This window comes from Bos grunniens, chromosome 7 (genome assembly GCF_055505025.1).
Source record: "Bos grunniens cultivar Pamir isolate PY7600 chromosome 7, Bosgru_T2T1.0, whole genome shotgun sequence".
Taxonomy (NCBI): Eukaryota; Metazoa; Chordata; class Mammalia; order Artiodactyla; family Bovidae; genus Bos; species Bos grunniens.
The window spans coordinates 26,944,509-26,957,246 of NC_141171.1; the positions used below are offsets into that span (position 1 = coordinate 26,944,509).

Below are 12,738 nucleotides of genomic sequence, written 5' to 3' on the forward strand. Positions count from 1 at the left end.
TTTGAGAAAAACAAAAGACTTGAACCCCAAAATGTATGTAAGAATCTCAGCATATTTTATGCATAGTCAGTGAACTGATTGGTAATATCTGAGTACTGCCTTTCATAGTTTTTCAGTTACTATCAATTGAGTTAATTGAGCATATTTTAAGACAGCGGTTTTATCAGGTTTTAATATCTTGGGGAAAATTCATGTCGGACCATAACTGAACAGATATGTCACCTAAAGACAAAATACTCTTTACCACCTTATGTAAAGTATTAAAACTGTAGTTGTGTTCTCTTAATTTATAGTCAGGTTCAGCCAATAGAGGAATCAATTCATTTAAAAACAAAACTGCCTTTTTCTCTTAAAATCACACCATTGCAATTTCATCTATAATGAAATTCTTTTGTGAACTACTTCAATGAATTTGGATATTGTGAGTCACTTAGCTGGATTTTAATTTTATCAGTATGAGTTAGTCTTTGAAATTAGAGAATTTTAAAGCTGGCCAATCTTAGACATTGTTTAGATCCACCCCCCTCATTTTGTACATGAAAAGGACTCTGACATTCAGAGTTTCAGGAAGTTAACTAAGTCACACAGCCAGTCAGATGTTAGACTAGGTCTTGCCACACACCCCAAATCTCTAGTACCACCTGTGTTATCTCACGTAAAGTGTTCTTAACCATTCTGGACCAATACAAATTAAGAAACAACTTTAGAAACCTTCCAAAGTAACAACAGGAAAAAAAAATCTTACAATTGAATGTCAGCGTTTCTAATTTATACGTTTTGGAACATATGTCATTTGATTTTATAAATATTCATTGAGCCCTATGGTAGGCAAAATTCTAGGAGGACCCCAATGAACCATTACCCTTGTGTTCTCTCCCCTTTGAGTGGGTGAAACTCATGGATATGATGAATTATGTTACATTACAGGGCAAAAGGAAGATGATCTAGGGTAGGCCTGGTCTAATCAGGTGAGCCCATTAAAAGCAGCCTGGTTCTCTGGCTGGTTGCAGAAAATGAAATCAAAGAGATGTGCTCCCTCTCTAGCTGCCATCTTGCGTCCCCACATGTGTGTGCCTAGCCTCAGCTGGTATGCCCAAGACCACCTGAGCGCCAAGCCTAGTCCCCCACACACCCCCATTTCCACTCCAACAAGATGAAAGAAACTATCACGAACCAAGAGAAACTCAACAAACTGCAGGCACAAGTGCGCATTGGTGGGAAAGGAACTGCTTGCAGAAAGAAGGTGGCTCGTAGAACAGCCACAGTAGATGACAAAAAACTTAAGTTCTCTTTTAAAGAAGTTGGGGAAAACAATATCTCTGGTATCGAAGAGGTGAATATGTTCACAAATCAAGGAACAGTGATCCACTTTAACAACCCTAAAGTTCAGGCATCTCTGGAAGCGAACACCTTCACCATTACAGGCCATGCTGAGTCAAAGCAACTGGCAGAAATTCTCCCTAGCATCTTAAACCAACTTGGCACAGACAGTCTGGTCAGTTTAAGGAGACTGGCTGAAGCTCTGCCCAAACAATCTGTGGATGGAAAAGCACCACTTGCCACTGGAGAGGATGATGATGATGAAGTTCAAATCTTGTGGAGAATTTTGATGAGGCCTCCAAGAATGAAACAAACTGAATTAACTTCTGAAGAAAATAAATCTTGAAGAAGTTACTGGAAGCTGCTATTTCATATTACGACTGCTTTTTAAATTTTTGTTTATGGATCTGATAAAATCTAGATCTCTTAATATTTTTAATCCTAAGTGCCTGGACACTGCAGCTCTTTTCCGTTTTGCTTATATACAATTCATTCTCTGCAGCTAATTAACCTGAAGAAGCCTAAGAATAAAGTTTGAAACAAAGATAAATAAAATTCTTTGCCTAGTGAAAAAAGAAAAGAGAGAGAAAGAGAAAGATGTGCTCCTACCAGCCTGGAAAGAATCAGACATCAGTGTTGTGAACTGCCAATGAGGCAAGGAACTGGGCAGCCTCTGGGAGCTGAGAGTAGTACCTGGCCAACAGCCCGCAGGAAAATGACATCAGTCCTACAGCTCCAAGGACATGAATCCTGTTAACAATCAGTGAGTCTAGAAGAGGCCCATGAAACCCAGGTGAGAATCACAGCCCTGGGTTATTTATATCTTGGGTTCAGCTCAGTGAGAGTTTGATCCGAGAATTCAGCCACACCATGGCTGGACATCTGATCCACAGACACTATGAGATATTAAATGTGTGTTGTTTCAAGCTGCTAAGTCTGGTGTAATTTTTTACACAGCAATAGAAAACTAATAGAAGTCCTTACAACACTGAAGCTCAATGGAAGGTGGTAGGAGTATAAAAGTGAATCAGGCACAGTCCTTGTCTCAGAGACACTCACTGTCTGGGGCAGCAGAGAGAGGCAAATTAACAAAGCACTGTGATGTAGGATTGTGAGAGCTGGAGCTGAGACATGTGGAAAACGGTGCAGCAGCCCGATGGGGAAAGTGGCAGGAAGACGTCACAGAAAATTAGACTTAAATTAGGTGAAAAGGAAGAGTGTGGACGGGCATGGCATATTTAGAAAATGGCAAGTGGCTTTGTGTGGCTGGCATGAAGGGGGGAGAAGGGAAGGACATGAGACTGATGAGATAGATAGGGGTCCACCCTGTGCAGGACCTCCGGTAAGGTGGTGTTTTCCCTGCAGCAGTGCCCTCCCTTACTCCCCGCCCTAGCCCAAAGTCAGCCCTTCTGGCTCCTGAGTCCTCAGAGGTATCTGGCCTCTCTACTCCAGCCCTTCTCAGTCCTCCTAGTCCTCAAGCATGCTAAGCTCAGAAGTCCCCTGAGGAGCCCTGCAGGACACTGACATCTTCATTACAACCAGGGCTGAGGGGGCCATAGACGAGATCGCCCTCTCGTGTGGCTGGGCACCCTGTGTTCCTTCCTCCCTGCTCCAGGCAACTTGAAAGCTACATGGCCCGTGTCCTAGGGCTGTTGATCCAAGAGCTTCAGGCTCTGCTGAGCTAAGAGGGAGAGAATCCACTGGTTCCCTTCAGAAGTCGGGGCTGCCCAGAGACCCTGGAGCTTGTCCTCTTGGACCACTTCTTGCTTGAGGATAGCCAGGTGACCACAGGTGTGGAGGATCTGCAGGGGCTGCACCCAGACAACACATTTCTGACATTAGGGTTTCAAACAAGCAAACAAATCCACCATGTACTCGCAAGGTGTTAAAACTAAAGTGGTGGCTGAGGCACAAAGACACATGAGGTGCTACATTCCAAAGGAAATACGGGATCATGTAAGGGTTGCTGGAGACAGGAGAGAGGATATTTGGAGGATGTTTTAAAAGAAAAATATGCTCCCACTTCCCACCAAAGTAAAAAGTTGGGGTCACGTAGTGTCAAGAGCAAGGGACAAAAGTGCAGTTCATCAGAAAGCCTCATATGTGTCGCTGGGTAGGAAGAACACAGTGGTCTAGTTCCCATCTGGACAATTACGTGAAAGAAGAGCTTACAAGCATTTCTGGGTAGAGTAAAGGAGGACAGCTGCTGCCCCGAGTTTGTCCAAGGAAGAAGGGGTAGGTAGGTGTATGTTCAGGGATCAGATGTGTGCCAAATGTGAGAGACGGCTGGCTAGGGAAAGCCTTGGGCACAGGCAGGCCTCAGAAGAGGTGAAGTAGAGGGAGAAGACTGGTTCCTCGGGCTGAGGAAGCAGGTGGCTGCTCAAGTGGAGAGCGCATTTGCCTGAATCAGGGAAATAGCAGGTGAATGATACCAGCAAGGAGTGCAGCTTCCCACAATCCTGCTGAAGTCTCTGAAATGTCTGCACCACAGCCCCAGAAGAATCAGAACCTGGCAGAAGCAGGGAAAGAAAGACCTTCTCCTTCCTCAGCTGACTGACTGCACGTGGCTTCTCACTGGGGTAACGGTAAGACGTAATTTGAAACCAAGTTCCACATTATCAACATAGGAATGGATACACTAAAGGTGATTTAGAGTGGCCAAGGATTTTCTATTGCCTGTTGTTGTTCAGTCCCTAAGCCACGTCCGACTGACTCTGTGACCCCATGGACTGCAGCCCGTCAGGCTTCCCTCCTTCACTGTCTCCAGGAGTTTGCTCAGATTCACGGTAACTGAGTTGGTGACGCCATCCAACCACCTCATCCTCTGCCATCCCCTTCTCCTCCTGCCTTCAATCTTTCCTAGCATCAGGGTCTTTTCCAATCAGTTGGCTCTTCACATCAGATGGCCAAAGTATTGGAATTTCAGTTTCACCATCAGTCCTGCCAATGAATATTCAGGGTTAATTTCCTTGATATACCACTTGCCTAAGATTTCTGTTGCCTAAGAATGCTCAAAATATTCCTAACACTACCGAGTTTTTATTTTACCCTAAACAGAGGGAGACACTCCCAATGAATACATTTTATAGGGATAGAGGGAAACATAAATAAACATGCTTTCTAACTGTATTCCATATTCAGAGCATTGATTGCATGTACCTAATGTTTTTTACCTATAGATCTTCAATGAATTTAATTACGCTAATTTGAGAGAGGAATGCAGTCCTGTGTCTAAGATTCCTGGAGACCTTCAGTAATCCCTCTGGTCTCAACAGTTGGAAAATCAAAAGGCAGCTCTCTGGAAACATGTCATCTAATTATCCCACCATTGCTAAGCATCAGACAATGTTATGTCACTTATTATAGTCATTTTTGTATCATATTTGTAGCAGCAATTACTTTTCCTTTCTAAAATTATGTTTAGGGATCAATTTGTTGACTGATTTTGACACAAGAAGCTCATAATATTCTCCCACTCCCAGAGGAAACAGTGAAAAACCTTCTCTTTTTTTCCTAAGCTAATGCTTAAAAATGAAGTGGAATGAACACTGAGTTTGGGGCTGCGCATTGCTGCTTTTGGTTACAGTGCTGCTTTCTTCCAGATGTCTCATCAGAACATGGTAAAGACTTACTGGAACACGTAACTCTTTGGCCAATTTATTGAAGGAAGCAGGGGTTCACTCAGACTAGGGTTGTTGGTTTGTTTATAATAATGTCATGACTCCTGGAACCCTGACAATAGGAATGAGAGTAGGGCCAGGCCTCGGGAATTACTCTTAAAGAACCACTGCTGCTGCTGCTAAGTCACTTCAGTCGTGTCCGACTCTGTGCGACCCCACAGACGGCAGCCCACCAGGCTCCCCCGTCCCTGGGATTCTCCAGGCAAGAACACTGGAGTGGGTTGCCATTTCCTCCTCCAATGCATGAAAGTGAAAAGTGAAAGTGAAGTTGCTCAGTCGTGTCCGACTCTTAGCGACCCCATGGACTGCAGCCTACCAGGCTCCGTCCATGGGTTTTTCCAGGCAAGAGTACTGGAGTGGGGTGCCATCGCCTTTTCCCTAAAGAACCACAGAAGAGACCACAGAAGAGATGTAATGTACCACAAGATAAATATAATTAACAGTGCTGGATGTTACATGTGAAAGGTGTTAAGAGAGTAAACCCTAAGAGTTCTCAGCACAAGAAGAACATTTCTATTTCTATAATCTTTGTATCTATATGAAATGATAGATATTCACTAAACTTATTGTGGTAATCACTTCATGATGTATATAAATCAAAATGATTCTGTATGTCAACTATATCTCAATAAACACTGGAAAAATAAAGCACTGGATTAACACAAGTCTTTAAAATTATATTAAATATAAATGATTAAAAAAAAAAAAAGGATAGCAGAAACTGAGGCAGCACCCTGCTCACAGTGCCTCAGCTTCTTTCTTTCCTTGTTCTCATCTTGCTCACTGGCTCCCCTCCTTAGGTACAGTATCTGCTTTCTCATAACTATAGCTTATTCATGCCCATCATTCCAACTGACCCTTCTGTTCAGCAATGCAGTGATCCCAGTCTCTCAGCTTCTCTATTCTGCAAGTTCCTCCAAAGGAGGAACTTTATCAGCTTGTATTTTGCAACCAGCCACCCAAGTCATATGTTGGCTGATCAAGCCTATAGAACGAACCACCCTTGGATCAGGTACCCATCCCTAGCCCAATCAGCTATGGGGACCAAGATCATGTGATGCAAATTATAGTCACTGCCCACTCAGCAGAGACTGAGAGCATGGCTGGGGATCAGCAGCTCTGGTATAGAACCAAAGAGTATGTGATTCTACCATATTCAGGAGAAGTCAAGAGGAACAGTTTGGTAAGTTCATTTATCTCTTTGTGGGAGTGACAAGGACTTGAACCATGGCAATGCAAGTTAGACAGAAAGAGATATCAGGAGATATTTAGCAGTCAGACTGACAAAACTTCATGACTGATTGGAGGGGATAGTGGAAGCGTGAGTAGAGAGAAAGTATAAAGTCTGGTATGGCTCCCAGTCTTCTTGCTATGGCTGTTAAATCCTGGTACTTCCCATTCCCTGAGAGAGAGAGTATAAGGGGAAGGGCAGGTTAGTTTTTGGTGGTACTTGGTGGGTGGGAAGGATGGGACTTGGGGAATTTGCCATGCTTGTGGGAAATCCAAATAAAGATTAAAGTTGGAAGTTCAAATCAGGGGTCTGGGCTTGTACAGATTTGAGAGGCCCCAGAAAATGGTTGAATATGGTTGGGACTACATCTACCTGGCATATGAGGAGAAAAGTAGACTAGCACCAAGTCCTGAAGGGAATACCAATCTTGATTCAATGGGTAGAGGAAGGACCACTGAAGAAAAATAAGAATGAGAGGTGATAGAACTATGAGTGGGAAAGTTCATCCAATTTGTATTATTCAATCTCTTTCATGATTTGATAGTAGTAGAGACTATTCTAATCACTGGGGGCAGAGTTTAGAAACAAGATAGCCTAGATTTCTACTCAGGGGTTTGCATTCTAGAGGGAGAGACAAAATAATATCAAACAAGAACAAAATAACCCCTATCTTGAGGTCAGAGGAGCAGTTTTTCCGAGTAACCGACAGTATCAAATGTCATTTGAGCAAGGATGGGAATAAAAAGAAGACACTGGGTTTGAACATTAGGAAATCAATGCTATAGTAGTTGAAACAATGGCCTCCAAGTACCTAGTAACTAATCCCTGGAACCTGTGAATGGTACCGAATATGGAAAAGGGACATTGCAGATGTAATTAAGGATCTTGAAATGAGGAAATAATTGTGAATTATCCACGTGGGTTCTAAACATAACCCCAAGTGTCCTTATAAAAGGCACAAAGAAAGGGATTTGACTGCAGAGAGGAAGTAGGAAATGTGCCAATGGAAACAAGAGGTTGGAGTGATGCAAGAAAGGAGCCCTGAGCCAAAGAATGCAAGTGGCCTCCAGAAGCTAGAAAAGGCGAAGAAACATTCTCCCCTAGAGACTTCAGAAAGGGCAAGTCCTGCCAGCCTCTTGACTTTAGCCCAGTTAAACTGATTTCAGACTTCTGGCCTGGAGAACTGTCACAGAATAACCTTGTGTTGTTTTGAGCCAATAAGTTTCTGGTAATTTGTTACAGCAGCAATAGGAAACCAATACAAAAAGGGTAACTTGACCTTATGGAGAAAAATTTTGGTGGGGAGAGGGAGGAAGACACAGACAATGAAAACTGCATGTGGATGACGAGTGGGAGGTTCAGAAGATCCGGCAGAGTATCTAACTTCCAGGAAGTTTTCAAACATACCTCAATTAATCCTCTAAGAAGCAGCATCAGAGAAGAGCTGAAGACCTGATTAACTAGTGAGCTCAAATCCTCAAAATGGTAAGCAGTGTTGGGGAAGCACTATAACCTGCAACCTATCTTAGAAGAGCTAAGCAGCTGGAGAGCAGAAGTCAGGGGCTCCCAGTGCAACTCTGACTCTGGAGAGTAGACCACAGCACCACATTCTCATCTGCAGACGTGCAGCAGACCCAAGGCTCCTGCTCATCACAGAGACCAGAATACTTTGAAACTGTGACCCGAAACCCTGCACCTGGCACAGATCTTATACTTCTCCATTCACACAGGAAGCTATACCAACCATTGAGCCAACAGAGAATGTCCTCATCTGGCCAGTCTTTAATGTAGGCACTGATGCTTTACACTTAGCCTCCCCTCTCAGGTTCAAAAAGGATGACTACCCACAGTACTTCTGAATTCTAAAGCCTAGAAGAGCATATAGTTTCAGGAAAGGGGGGAATATTAAAGTCATACAAAAGATGGAGAACGACTCATACAAGCAGTGACAGCCAATAGATTTAGACACAAGACGAATCCAGCCATAGGTATCCCTTCTTCACACCAAAATGTTATATTTGAACTGTTGCTGGTGGAAAGCTTTCTACCCTCAGAAACAGGGTACACAGCATAATATCAATTTAGAATTTTAACGACTCAGAAACAAGAAGTAGAAAAGACACAAGTTAAAGGCAAGTTCTGCCTAAGGTCTCATTGTGCTACTCAGCATGTACCAATGTGACCCAACTCCCCTGAGAAACACTGATGGCCTTAGAGCAGCACTGCATTGTACAGACCCCAGCAATGATCCCACATCCTCCTGACAAGGTCAACCCACGCTCTGCCCACAAAGGCAGGAGAAACAAATCGTAAAAAAACACTTTCCTCAAAACTGGGTTAAAACATCCAATTGCATCATGAGATTAGGTTAAATATCAGTTGGGAAACTCCCTTTTTCGGGACAACCTATAGTCGGATCAGGTAAGGAAGATGGTCTTGTACATTCTTTGTTATGAATTTAATGTCAAGAAGAGAAAATGAGCATCTATTTATAATCTGGATAATAAAGAGGCATTAGAAATTGGGAAGATCCAGAAGAGCTAGGTCACTGCCAGAAGAGCTAAAGTTCAGGAATTATTAATAACTCCACCTGTCCCTTACTTTTACTCAAAGTAAAGCCAGCATTACTCTTTTAACATAGGAGAAGATTAAGACATTCGGAAACCACAGTTTGGGGGATTTATTCCCATTGTGATTGTTGACTTCTAGTATCAGCCTTCTGTTCTGCATGATAGCTCTCATCTTGCAAACTAGCAAGACTCTTGAATTTGGCAAGGATCCTGCTCTGTGAAGCATTTTCAAGTTAGAGTTTTTAACAATGTCACATTTCTCTAATCCAGTAATAAAGAAAATGTTGAGAGGACAAAGGATGCCACTGAGTTCTCACCTAATAGCAGAAAACAATCTCCCAGCAGGCAGATGCCCGCCAATACATCTAGGGTGATCATGACCTTTGAGTTACAAAAGTTGTTTTTTTTTAAATTTCTTTACCTTAACAAATGACTTTGATAGGTAAAACTGAATTTAGAGATTATCCCTCCCCCCTTTTGCTCTATTCATTGAAGGTGGTATTTTCTATTTGTATATATTGTGACTACATGAAAAATACAGTATTTCACTTCTTGATATGTTTTATAGCCTGTGCACTAAGTGAGGTCAAAAGGATGCTTTCAAGAGAAATAAAGGATATCACAATCACTCTATGAAGGAGGAAACAGCAACCCTCTCCAGTATTCTTGCCTGGGAAATCCCATGGAGAGAGGAATCTGGCAGGCTACAGTCCATGGGCTGCAAATAGGACATGACTTAGCGACTAAACAACAACAATAATCACTCTAAGTAAATTTTCCAGGAGGAGGAAGGAAGAGTGGAATAGGTGATTACAAATATTTAGGAAGATGTTCTTGCCTTGAGAACCCCATGAACAGTATGAAAAGGCAAAATGATAGGATACTGAAAGAGAAACTCCCCAGGTCAGTAGGTGCCCAATATGCTACTGGAGATCAGTGGAGAAGAGAAGGGGACGACAGAGGATGAGATGGCTGGATGGCATCACTGACTCGATGGACGTGAGTCTCAGTGAACTCTGGGAGTTGGTGATGGACAGGGAGGCCTGGTGTGCTGCAATTCATGGGGTCGCAAAGAGTCGGACACGACTGAGCGACTGATCTGATCTGATCACCTTGCCAATGGTGCAGAGCCTACAGTTATGTGCAATTCCCTGCTTAGACTTTTTAGTTATGCTGAATATTGGAAAGAGCTAAATGATGGGGAGAAGAAAGAAAGGGGGAAATTTAAGCATTCCCTGTAAAGCCTCATTTAAATGGAGACAGCACTTCACCATAACGGGGCAGTTAAGAGTCTGATAATTCTGCTGGTATCCTGTTGTCAGGGGCTTCTCTGGGAGTTTAGCTGGTAAAGAACCTGCCTGCAATGCAGGAGACCCCAGTTCGATTCCTGGATTGGGAAGAGTCAAACCCTTTTTTTTTTTTTTTTAAAACCATGAATTTGGGATCCTTAAAAATATTCTGTATAATTTTGAAGTCGAGAATTGCTCCTCCTACTCACAAAACATGATCACTTTTCATTGATTTTTTTTTAATGCTTTGACTGGTTTTGCATAGGCAGAAAAGATAAATCTTCAACTCTTGGAAATAAATCTTTTTCCTCCCTGCCAAATCCATAATATGATCCCAGTCCATCAATGACAGCACCATCAGATAAGTAGATATGACTTGCTTGGTTCGAAGTGTACTGAGGTTTTCAGCAAGAATAAGACTGTAGTTAGAGATGCAGACTGAGACATGTTCAGAGCACATTACAAATTCTTTTCAATTCTATTCTGAAAGTATCTCCTGGAGCCCCAGTTTGACTGTGTGACTCATTCAGGGCTGACATCCTCTGGAATCGAGTGTCTCAGGGAGGGGAGAGGGGAGGCCTTTGGGACTTGGGCTTCAGGAGGTGACATTGCAATTCATGACCAGGTAGCTGCAGCCCCTTGGCTCTTTAGATTCCTGGGGTCTTCTCCACCCTCAAACTGAAGATGAGTTTACACCAGAATTGGTGCTCTGGGGAGGGAGAGGCAAATCTGAAGACGAGCAAACCACAGAATCACTCAGAGGTATCTGCAAATGTAGTGTGAGATTCTACAACAGCCCAGACTTTTTTTTTTTTTTTCTTGTTCCCTTTCATCATTTCTAAGTAAAATGTGGAACAAGTGACAGGAAATAAGCTACACTACCTAGAGTTATATCGCATTTTCTATGTTCCCCCAACTTTTATTTTTAACATATGTTTTCTTTTTCTTTTCCTTCTCAGAAATCCTGAGATATAAATAGGGCCACTATTATTATCTTTATCTTTGAGATGAGAACTGTGAGGCCCAGAAAGCGGAAGTGGCCTCCATCAGGTCATGCAGCCAGTCAAAGGAGGCCCAAGGAATGATACTCAGTTCTGCTTTCGTTTAATCCAGAATAGTCACCCTACCAGCTTTCAGCGTCCCTTTCCTCCTTTTCCCTTTGGTGATTTTCTTTTGAATGTGATCCCTCACCAACTGAGGAGTGAAGAGAGATCTGTGTTCAGAGCTGCAGAGAACTGTTGTTTAAATGTCCCCCAAGGGGCCTGTTTCCATTGCTTACCTGCAAAACCAAAGTTTGAATGTGTGACGGAAGTCCCTTAGAGGCATCAGTTAGGCTTCCTCCCACCCGAGACTGCGGTAATTAGCTCTGCTAACAACTGTGATTGAACATAGCTCGTTGCAGTTCATTGTTCACTGACAGGCACAGATAAGAGCCGAATGTCAGCAAGTGGTGTTCTAAGTGGTGCTCCCTGCTTGGTTAAACTCATGTAAGGCACTTATCGGAAACACTGTTCCCGACTTCAGCTAACAGCACGCAGTGTCATTGCAACACCTTCCAAAGCCTCCAAAGGAGACCCCCAGTGAGCATAACCAATACCAGGCAGTGGGAGAGACTTGGTCTATTTTGACCTTGCCCAGGAACCAGCTGCCCCTCCTTCTAATGGAAAACATAGGTTTGGCCCTGCACAAATATGAGAAAAAGCAAACTTCATGATCCTTAAGACTCCCACAGTCTCAGATCTCCCCTGTAAGAACACCGGTAAGTGAAAGTTACAAATGTGTGGTACATTCAGCCTATGTGTTTCAGAGGCTGTGCTCTCATTAGAAGCAAAACAGAACACTGTTTAGGAACACCTGCCTCGGAGAGGACAGAGCCAAGAGGCAGCGTGGGCGTTGGAGGGGAGGTGTTGCCCTGGCAGTAAATCCAAGCTGCTCACACCAAGGGAAGGGTTTCCAGGGAAGCTATCTGAGCAAGAGGTAAATAAATACTTAGTCATTCAATAGGCCATATATGACTGCTTCACCTCCAATGTGGGGAGGTCTGATTCCAATGAGCTCCCCAAATGAGGGGATAGCATTTCTTTTCCAGCCACCCTTTATTCACAATATATATTCCTTTGTTAAAAAATGTAAGAATCTATATGAAACGAGTCACCAGTCCAGGTTCGATGCACAATACTGGATGCTTGGGGCTGGTGCACTGGGACTACCCAGAGGGATTGTATGGGGAGGGAGGAGGGAGGAGGGTTCAGGATGGGGAACACATGTATACCTGTGGCGGATTCATTTCGTTATTTGGCAAAACCAATACAATATTGTAAAGTTAAAAAATAAAATAAAATAAAGTTCTGATTCTTTTTTTTTAAAAAAAAGAAAAGAAAAGAAATGTAAGAATCTCTGTAATCAAACCCTTGTTGACAAGGTGTTAAAGAGCTACAATTTGGCCGGTTGGTGTTATTTCAACAATATGAATTATGATTCTAAATTACATAAAAGGACCCAGCCTTTCTGTGGCCCAAGATACCCTGTTGTATAAATCCTGTGCCTTCTCACCTACTCCCCAGTGTCACAAAATTCTATGATTCTCCTTCTTAAACGGTTTCTCACATCCGTCTTTGTTTCAGTGCTCACTGCGCTGTCAGAGTTGA

The 12,738-nt window shown here is 43.0% G+C and overlaps 1 protein-coding gene and 1 pseudogene across 6 annotated transcripts in view; one reads left to right on the forward strand and one right to left on the reverse strand.

The window, feature by feature from the left end:
- The window catches only part of MEGF10 (multiple EGF like domains 10), a 480,748-nt gene that overhangs the window by 371,126 nt on the left and 96,884 nt on the right, over positions 1 to 12,738 (reverse strand). The window lies entirely within an intron of this gene.
- Positions 30 to 5,648, forward strand: LOC147368949 (transcription factor BTF3 pseudogene; annotated as a pseudogene). The gene has a single exon (XR_015166990.1). The product of XR_015166990.1 is annotated as a transcription factor BTF3 pseudogene (transcript).